The sequence below is a fragment of the Amblyomma americanum genome, chromosome 3 (assembly GCF_052857255.1).
Source record: "Amblyomma americanum isolate KBUSLIRL-KWMA chromosome 3, ASM5285725v1, whole genome shotgun sequence".
In the NCBI taxonomy this organism is placed as follows: Eukaryota; Metazoa; Arthropoda; class Arachnida; order Ixodida; family Ixodidae; genus Amblyomma; species Amblyomma americanum.
In genome coordinates, this window is record NC_135499.1 from 7,617,000 (window position 1) to 7,626,622 (window position 9,623).

At 46.9% G+C, this 9,623-nt stretch overlaps 1 pseudogene; it reads right to left on the minus strand.

Annotated features, from left to right (window-relative positions):
- Window positions 1-540: 540 nt before the first annotated feature.
- Window positions 541-2,032, minus strand: LOC144124437 (uncharacterized; annotated as a pseudogene).
- Window positions 2,033-9,623: the final 7,591 nt, after the last annotated feature.

A 9,623-nucleotide genomic window follows, 5' to 3' on the forward strand; every position in this document is an offset into this window, starting at 1 on the left:
TCCTGTCGAAGAACACAAATTGTCAGTGTGCCAGTCTATTTGCGGGAAGTTAAAATCGCCAAATAGTAGTATGTGTGCATTTGGGTGAGCAGCAATAAGCTGACACATGGTTTGGTTAAGCTGGTTGCAAAATTCGTAAGTAGTGTGGGGAGGTCTGTAACAAACGCCTAGTAGTACGGTGTGTGGGCGTGATTGGATAGTCACCCACAATATTTCCAGCTGTGACCGATTGATGACTGCACAAGACAATCGTTCGTGGAATGCAATCAGTACACCACCACCGCGCGTAGATGCATGGTCATTGCGGTACACACGAAAGTTCGGTAGGTCCGATAGCACTTCAGTATCGCTCACGTCGTCAGTGAGCCACGTCTCGGTTTGTATTAGTAGATTACTGCTAGAGGACAATACAATGCTAGATATACGTTCACGTTTTTGAAGAAAACTGCGGATGTTAGTGTGAATTGCAGAAAGTGAAAGAGCATCGCTAGAGACAGCATATGCTCGGTTCTTTTCTTTCTTTTTTTGGTGCTTCGTCTGCTATGATAATTCTTTGATGCTGTTAGTACTCTCGTCAAAGACGTAACGCTTTTGGTTCATATACAGAGTTTTGAAACGGACGGAAAATGGCTTGTTCTTGCTTTTCGCAAAAGCAATAAGTTGTTTACGCGCATTTTGGACTGGGCGCGAGAAATCCTCACCGATGCCATAACCTGTCCCTTTAAGCATCCGGCCATTTGACAATATTGCAGCTTTGGTCTTGTGTGATGCAAGCTTTACTATTATGGGCCGGCAGCGACCAGATGAGGGACGGCCGAGGCGATGCGCACGCTCTATATCCCTTGGTTCCAAGGTTAACTGTAAATTATCCCGGCAAAGGTTTGCGACCAACTGCTCTGTCTCTGCGAATGTTTCCGAGGAGGAGGGGTCGGGGATGCCGTAGAAGATTAGGTTGTGCCGCCTCGAACGGTTCTCGGCGTCATCCATACGGGCTTCCAGCTCCGAAAGTCGAAAAGTAGTCCGCTCTGTGTCAATGCGCATGATTTCAATTTCTTCCCGCAGTGGTACCAATGCCTGATAATGATTTTCGAGATCTGTTAGTCTTTCCTTGAATTTGCCTATTGTTTTGTCAGTATTGCCGAGTTGAGCTTTCAGGAATTGTATTTCTGCAATTACCTTCGCTTGACCGCTAGTCAGACTACGCAATTCCGGGAGAAGGGCTTCAGTAGAAGGGCCAGGGTTAGATTCAATATCTCCAGCTTGGAGTAGTAGCGAGTGCATTACATCAACACATTCAGCAATAATAGTAACACAGTACCGTGGGCTCAGTAGCTGTACCTGACAATAATTACTCGTTTTTTTTTGCGAACATAACGTAAGGTTCACCAACCTGCATAGCGAGAGTTAACTGATAAGGGGTCCGTGCAATGGCACAGTCACCAAGCCCACAGGATTGCGCCGAGGGTGCTTGTTACTTTATAACTGGTAGCCTCGTTGCTGTCGACGATGATGCGGCAGCCCAAGCTTTGGAGAGTTCCGCTGTCCAGTGTGCCCCATGCGGCTTAGGCAGGAACTGCAGCCTGCCGACAGGTAGGAGCCGGGCAGTGGGTCCGTAGCTTCCAGGATCGGTGATTCCGCATTCCGATCTGGTCTGCGATGCCGCATGCGCAAGCGCAGGCAGCAGCAGGCGCACAACGCAGTAAACCATCTGCATAGCGAGAGTGAACTGATTAGTGGTCCGTGCACTGGCACAGTCACCAAGCCCACAGGATTGCGCCGAGGGTGCTTGTTCCTTTATAGCTGGTAGACTCGTTGCTGTCGACGATGATGCGGCAGCCGAAGCTTTGGAGAGTTCCGCTGTCCAGTGTGCCCCATGCGGCTTAGGCAGGAACTGCAGCCTGCCGACAGGTAGGAGCCGGGCAGTGGGTCCGTAGCTTCCAGGAGCGGTGATTCCGCATTCCGATCTGGTCTGCGATGCCGCAAGCGCAAGCGCAGGCAGCAGCAGGCGCACAACGCAGTAAACCATCTGCATAGCGGGAGTGAACGGATTAGTGGTCCGTGCACTGGCACAGTCACCAAGCCCAGTGCTACGGCGGAATCCCGTCGGCGCTTTTCGACGGGAGTGCGCCGGCGTCAAGTGACAATTGCTCCGATGGCCCATGGAATGCTTTCATGACGCAGCTGTTGACCGCTTCGCAAGATGTTTACCCCAGATGTGTTCCTTCAAGTGTCTCATCTTTTTTGTGCTGTCCTTCAATCAAGATGGAGCAGTTTACAATCAGTCGCAAGTGGTAAGGAAAAACGTCTACTTAGAGCAGGTAGTAACCGCTGGTTAGGGATGTTCTGAAATCATGAATGGCAGCTTACCAATATCCCTAAAAAGGGCAGAATACACCAGATTCATCTCACCGGCACCCACCTATGGGGCACAAACAGGGAAGCTAAGGAAAAGGGTTCAGCTTAAGTTAAGGATAACGCAGCGAGCCATGGAAAGAAAAATGATAAGTGTAACGCTAAGGGACCGGATGCGGCCAGATTGGGCGATGGAACAAACGCGGATTAATGACATCCTAGTTGAAATAGTACAAAAAGCGTGATGTCAGTGCACGGTAAAGAACCCAAGGTTGTCGAAATTTCCGGAGCCCTTCTCTACGGCATTCCTCATGCCTGAGTCGCTTTGGGACGTTAAAACCTTAGAAATGAAATATAATCATATCGATATCAAGAGGAAGAAATGGGCTGCGGCAGGGCATGTTCTGGAAGGCACGAAAACTGCTCTTCCATAAGGGCAACGATGTGGATTCGAAGAGAAGGCAAGCTCAGGAGGGGGCCGGAAGACAGTTAGGAGGGCAGATGTGGTTAAGAAGTTTGCGGGGATACGATGGTCGCAGCTGGCAAAGGACAGGGTTAATTGGAGAGACATTCATAAGAAGGGAGACGTCAAGGACTTGAAAAATTGCAGGCCGATCAGCTTACTATCCGTTGCCTACAAAGTATTTACTAAGGTAATCGCTAATAGAGTCAGGGCAACGTTAGACTTTAATCAACCAAATGATCAGGCAGGCTTTCGTAAAGGATATTCCACAATAGATCATATTCACACTATCAATCAGGTGATAGAGAAATGCGCAGAATATAACCAACCTCTCTATATAACTTTCATTGATTACGAGAAAGCATTCGACTCAGTGGAAACCTCAACAGTCATACAGGCATTGCGTAATCAGGGGGTAGAAGAGCCTTATGTCAAAATACTGGAAAATATATATAGCAGCTGCACAGCTACTATAGTCCTCCATAAAGTCAGCAATAAAATTCCAATAAGGAAGGGTGTCAGGCAAGGAGACACGATCTCGCCAATGCTGTTCACCGCATGTTTGCAGGAGGTTTTTCGAGGCCTGAATTGGGAACAGTTGGGAATAAGAATAAATGGAGAACACCTAAATAATCTGCGATTTGCTGATGGCATTGCATTGTTGAGTCACTCAGGAGGTGAACTGCAAATCATGATCAACGAGTTAGAAAGGCAGAGCAGATCGATGGGTCTAAAAATTAACATGCAGAAAACCAAGGTAATGTTCAACAGCCTAGCAAGGGAACAACAGTTCACAGTTGGCAGGGAGAGCCTAGAAATTGTGCCGGAATACGTCTACTTAGGGCAGGTAGTGACAGCTAATCCGGATCATGAGAGGGAGATAACTAGAAGGATAAGAATGGGGTGGAGCGCATATGGCAAATTCTCGCAGATCATGAGTGGCAGTTTACCAATTTCCCTCAAGAGGAAAGTGTACAACAGCATAATCTTACCGGTACTCACCTACGGGGCAGAAACGTGGAGGCTAACGAAAAGAGTTCAGCTTAAGTTAAGGACAACGCAGCGAGCCATGGAAAGAAAAATGATAGGTGTAACGTTAAGAGATCGGAAGCGGGCAGAGTGGGTGAGGGAACAAACACGGGTTAATGACATCCTAGACGAAATCAAGAGAAGGAAATGGGCTTGGGCAGGGCATGTAATGCGAAGGCAAGATAACCGCTGGTCTTTAAGGGTAACGGAGTGGGTTCCAAGGGAAAGTAAGCGTAGCAGGGGGCGGCAGAAGGTTAGGTGGGCGGATGAGATTAAGAAGTTTGCAGGCAAAGGGTGGATGCAGCTGGCAAAGGATAGGGTTAATTGGAGAGACATGGGAGAGGCCTTTGCCCTGCAGTGGGTGTAGTAAGGCTGATGATGATGATGATGACAACGGCAATGTTTTATAGATTTTTTTGAAATTTCTGCTCTGCCAAATAACCGTATTTCATATATTTTAACGCAATGCCCGCCTACTGCATTTACACGGTGAACAGCGATTTCGCTTATCGGGAATGATGGAAAGATCATGAGCCTGTATATAAATATGATACTCCAAGTGAAGCGAATGAGTAAAGGGACAAAGTAAATATCGGACATGGAAGCGAAAAGCAAAGGCGCTGCTGTGCTGCGCGATGTCAGTGAACGTTAAAGACCTCTAGGGTTGTCCGAATTATTCCGGAGCCCTTCACTACGGCACCCGTTTCGTCCTTTCTTCTTTCAGTCCTCCATTCCCTTATTGCGCGATTCGGGTGTCCACCGAGATATATGAGGCAATTACTGCGCCATTTCCTTTGCAATTTTTCAAGCTAACAAAAAATGTGGACGCTCCTGATTCGAGAATGGAGACGAGGAGACAGAAACTCATGCTGAGCAGGCCAAGGACCTGACTAATTACAAGGAGGGGGAGGCGAATTCCGCCACCTGTGAGCCACGCTAGAAAGAAGCGCGATACCTTTTCTGAAAATACATTTCATGCTAACATGCCTATTCTCGACGAGAAAGCAGTTTACAGTATATATTTTCTTAGTCTATGAAAGCTATGTAAGGGACTAGTCGAGAAGAATCCGGCATGATGGAGTAAGTTTGTCGTGAGGATATAATTGCTCTTGGCATACACGATAGCGCAGTCATACGTCTGCAAAACGAGAGCTATACATGTTTCAGAGAAATTTCGTAGTAAAAAAGAATTCGTCCTGACACGGAGTTCGAATCCCGGGACCATTGCCAGTCCAGGGCAGTCGATTTACCAATTAAGTTAACCAAGTTCCCTTAAGTACGAAGTTTTTTGAAAACTATGCAGCTATGAGAAATGTTTAGGGAAGGCCCAAAGATGGGGAGTAATTTCTATGCAGCATTCCTTTGTAGTCATACGAGATAGCTGTACCGGGTAGCCGTATGGTTGAACGAAGTCCGATGTTTCTCTGATTTTTAAACTATAGCGTTAGCGCATAAATTTTAGGTAAAGGAATGTAACTAAATCAATTCATCATTTTTAAATTCTTTAACACACCTATTTCTGATTAAGCAGTCGGTTTTCACGAATTTATGTGCTTCCGGCACGCTCGAGTACATTAGGAACTTCATAAGCAGAGAGGCAGTTTAACTTCTCTAGCACGGTGTCTACATAGTCCCTTTCCTCTAACACCCGCAGAAATGTGTGTATATCTCTAGTGTCCTTTCGGGCACCCAGAAACAATTTCCAGCTTTCTGAAATTGCGCAATTCTCGATTCATTTTACGCTTTATCACCTTAGTGAAACTTGTTTACTGGTCTTCAGTAAAAGTCCTTAAGTGACATTAGCACAATTTGTGCCTTAACAAGAGGCTAATTATTCGCTGGACGGTATTGCTTAAAATGCAGAATAATCCTTTACATACACCACCAACTATTTTTTATATATTTGTTTATTTGGGGGGGGGGGGGGGAAGCAGAGCAAATAACAAAATTCACAAGAGTTCTGCAAAGGTAGAAAGAGCGCTAAATTTGACACAAACCACAAAAAAAGACGAACGGGACGGGCGCTCTCCTGTCCGCTGGCCTAACAGCGCCCGTCTTGTCCGTCGTTCTGTGTGGTTTGTGTCAAATTTAGCGCTTTTTTTACCTTTCTTAGACAATGTTCCACCAAGTAGCCCATCAAGAGGTACTGTTAAGTGCACAAGAGTGCACGTCATAAAAAAGTGCAAATATAGGAAAAATTGCCTCTTCTATTGCCCGGCTGCTCAGCAGTCGGGTTCCTTCCCCCCACCCTTTCTATCCATCACCACCTGGCTCGACTGGCTTGGCGCTGAAGGGGAAGAAGAACAGCGGCTTCTGGTCGCCCAGGCGGTCGACATGCTCGGCCTATAAATTATGGTCGAATAAAAGTCTTTACTACTACTACTACTAGGAAAAATAAGAATGAAAGAGCACCGCGTGAATTATCATATTAAGTAGGTGTTATAGATCGTGCCTATGGTGTGGTGTGCAATAAACAAAATAATACAGGTATACACGGAGAAGGCTAAGCACGGGTACAAGGCGGAAGTTCAAACAGACTTCAATGCTGCGCTTGATTGCAGAAATGTTAGTAACGATGAACTGAACGATGGTGATTCATTAATAGCCACAATGCTAGCAGGTAAAGCATTCCACTCCCTTATAGACAAGACTAACCGGGAATGCTGATATTTCTTTGTGCGGGCGAGAATTGCGTGTGATCGGTACGAGATCATATGTGATGTGCTGGCCTGATGTGCCTGCCTGCGGAAGGTGAGTGGTTGTAACAGGGAGAGTGGAACAACAATAAGCGGAAGAATTTGCACCGTGTATTGAGGTCCAGAAGATTTGATTGTTTTATTGCAGAAACGTTTTGGTATGGAGAGTGAGACTGCAGAATAAAGCGTGCTGCCTTATTTTGAACTAATTCTATACAGCTGGGAAGGCATATTTGGTGAGGATGCCATACTTCCGAACAATATTCGAATGATACCCGAGTTAGAGGTGTGTAGCCCTGCAGCTTGGTTAAGGGTTACCTAGAGATGTAAGACGTTTAGAGGGCCTAATTTTTTCAAGCATTTGCTAGTGATATATTCTATGTCGCTATGCCAATTTTGGTCCAGGAAAATAACGATTAAATATTTGAATGTTGATGAGTGCTAAATGACACTGTTATTTAATTTAGGGGTTTGCTGAAGTTTTAAAAAGGGCAGAGAAATTCATCTGTTTGATTTTATCGCTGTTTATTTCCATCTGCCAGACACTGCACCAAGTGCTCAAGCTATCTAGATCTGTTAACCTATCTAGGACTAACAAATTTACTTCTGAAGGGAGCCTATCCGCGCCTTTTTATAGACAACCGGAGGGAGTAATACCCGCGCGCAAAGATCAGTAAAGTGCAAACACGGAAAGAATTATTGCGTGTGCTTATCGCTCCCTCCGGTTCTGCAGAAAAGGGTGCGGATTGGCTGCCTTCGGAAGTAGTGTTTTTAGGCAGCGCAGTTGTCTTCCGTGCTTGTTTTCACCCTTTGTCTGCCAGCGCTGTTTCGCAGATTGTTCCTTAAGCAACTTTCCTAGCAACAGATGTTTCTCGCGTCACGAACAGTAACTCAAGAGCCGTGCCCAAGGAAACAGCAATGGCTGATAGTCTCTTCTTACCGCGATAATTGTAGCGTTAGCTGCGTCGGCAGAATGCCAGTCGGAACCAGTTCCGCACAAGAACAACGCCATGGCGTTCATTCGTGCTGGTTTTCTACCCGCGATTGCAAAGGGCACACAAGTTCCGAGCATGCGCGCCGCAGACAGAACGCGAGCATGCGTCGCACTCGCCTTGCACAGAACGCCGGGCCGCGTAGCACTTGGCTTACATATATGACACATCTCCCTTTCTTTCTTTGCAATGACAAACAGAAATCACACATATCACAAAACTGTTCACATGAATAGAAATGTTTACACACTTCAGATGGTTTCGAGTTCCATCACGGAACCTCCACACAGTTGTCGCCATATCCCAAGCGCTGCGGTGCTCTTCTTTCTCTCTGGGATGTTCTCGGTACTGGTGTCGGTGTCGAGGCTATAGTTGTGGTTGCGCTTTGAGCACATGGTTAGACCTGGCATGGTAGCTCGATCCCTCTCGCAGCCGTCATCCGACATGTCGTCATCACTAGGTGTAATGCTGGAAGGCTCAGCTGTGACCAGCAGGTGTTGTCGGTTGCATTGCAAAACACGACCAGCTTCGGTGGCAACCTGGTACGACCTTTGTTGATGAGTGGTGACCAACAGTCTCCACGTACCCTAACAACCTGGCCTCCTTGAAGCCCAGGAAGACAACGTCTTGGGTATCGGTACTGTTAATGCTTTCTTACGGACTTGCTTGGAACTTCGAAGTCTGGTAGCGGTGTTCGAAGTCGCCGCCTCTCAAGTAACTCTCTAGGTGATTGGTCGTCTTCTAGCGGGCTGCTCATGTAACTGAGCTATCCAAGTCAGAAATTTCGGACGTCTATCGGACGTCGGACGCCATTTCGGATGCTTTCAAAATTCTATTTACTATCTGGACGCCTTCCTCTGCGAGGCCATTTGAGTGAGGAAACTGCGGGCTGGACGTGATGTGTTTGAAATCGTATTTCTTCACGAAAAATTCAAACTCATGACTCCCAAAGTGTGGCGCAATATCTGTGTAGACTTCAATCGGCAATCCCTACCTTCCAAACACTGCGCTGAGTGTTCTCACAACTGTGGCCGTCGTTGTGTCCCGTAAAAGTTCAACTTCTGGAAATATGGTTTGTTTGGTTTGGTTTATGGAGTTTGCCGCCCCAAAGCAACTCAGGCTATGAGAGACGCCGTAGTGAAAATCTCCGAAAATTTCGACCATCCGGGGTTCTTTAACGTGCACTGACATCGCACAGTACACGGGCCTCTAGAATTTCACCTCCATCGAAGTTCGACTGCCGCGGCCGGGATCGAACCCGCGTTTTTCGGGTCAGCAGCCGAGAGCCATTACCAATGAGCCACCGCGGCGGCTGTCTGGATAGTTGGATAACGCATCAAAGACTGAAACGTACGACATTCCAGCCCATTGAGAAAAAAATTCAGGGGACACTCTGTTGACCTAAGTGCGGTGAGGCTAAAGCGTTTAGCGCGTTGTTGCTGCTTGGGTCACTTATGTGTGGCTAAGATATTAATTAAGTACACAACTGTCTGTTAATCTTAAATGCTGCAAATACTAGAGGGCTTTTGGGGGGCATCCGTCTGATTCGACGCCTTTCTGCAAACACTCTGCAGCGTCTTAGACAAGGAGAACTACATACGCGTTGGCAGGAAGTAGCGTAGTCGTTACCACGCTCATCTGCGTATCGGAAGGATCGTGGTTGGAATCACATCGTGCACAAAGCTTTTTTATGGAATTGGAGTGTCACGGACGGACGGACGGAACGCGAGTATGAACCATTAAGGGTTTTGCCTTAATATCTACACCGACTCGGTACCATCCATGTTGCGGCACTACGCGATCCATGAGCGGTTCACTTTGTTGTCGATATGCGCACTTCTGACAAAATTCGCATCGTTTAATGAAGGCCTCAACGTCCGCGTTAAGCCCAGGCGAAAACAGCAACTTAAGCGCTCGAGATTTACATTTATTTGTTCCAAGGTGGCCTTCGTGAATATTTCGCAGTAGCTCCGGGCGCATTCTCGCCGGAATTACGGCTTTGCATCCCTTAAGCAGCACACAGCTCACGACAGCTAGTTCGCTTTCAAAGGGCTTTAGCGTTTCAAGGACTGGACGATTGCTTTGCAAGCA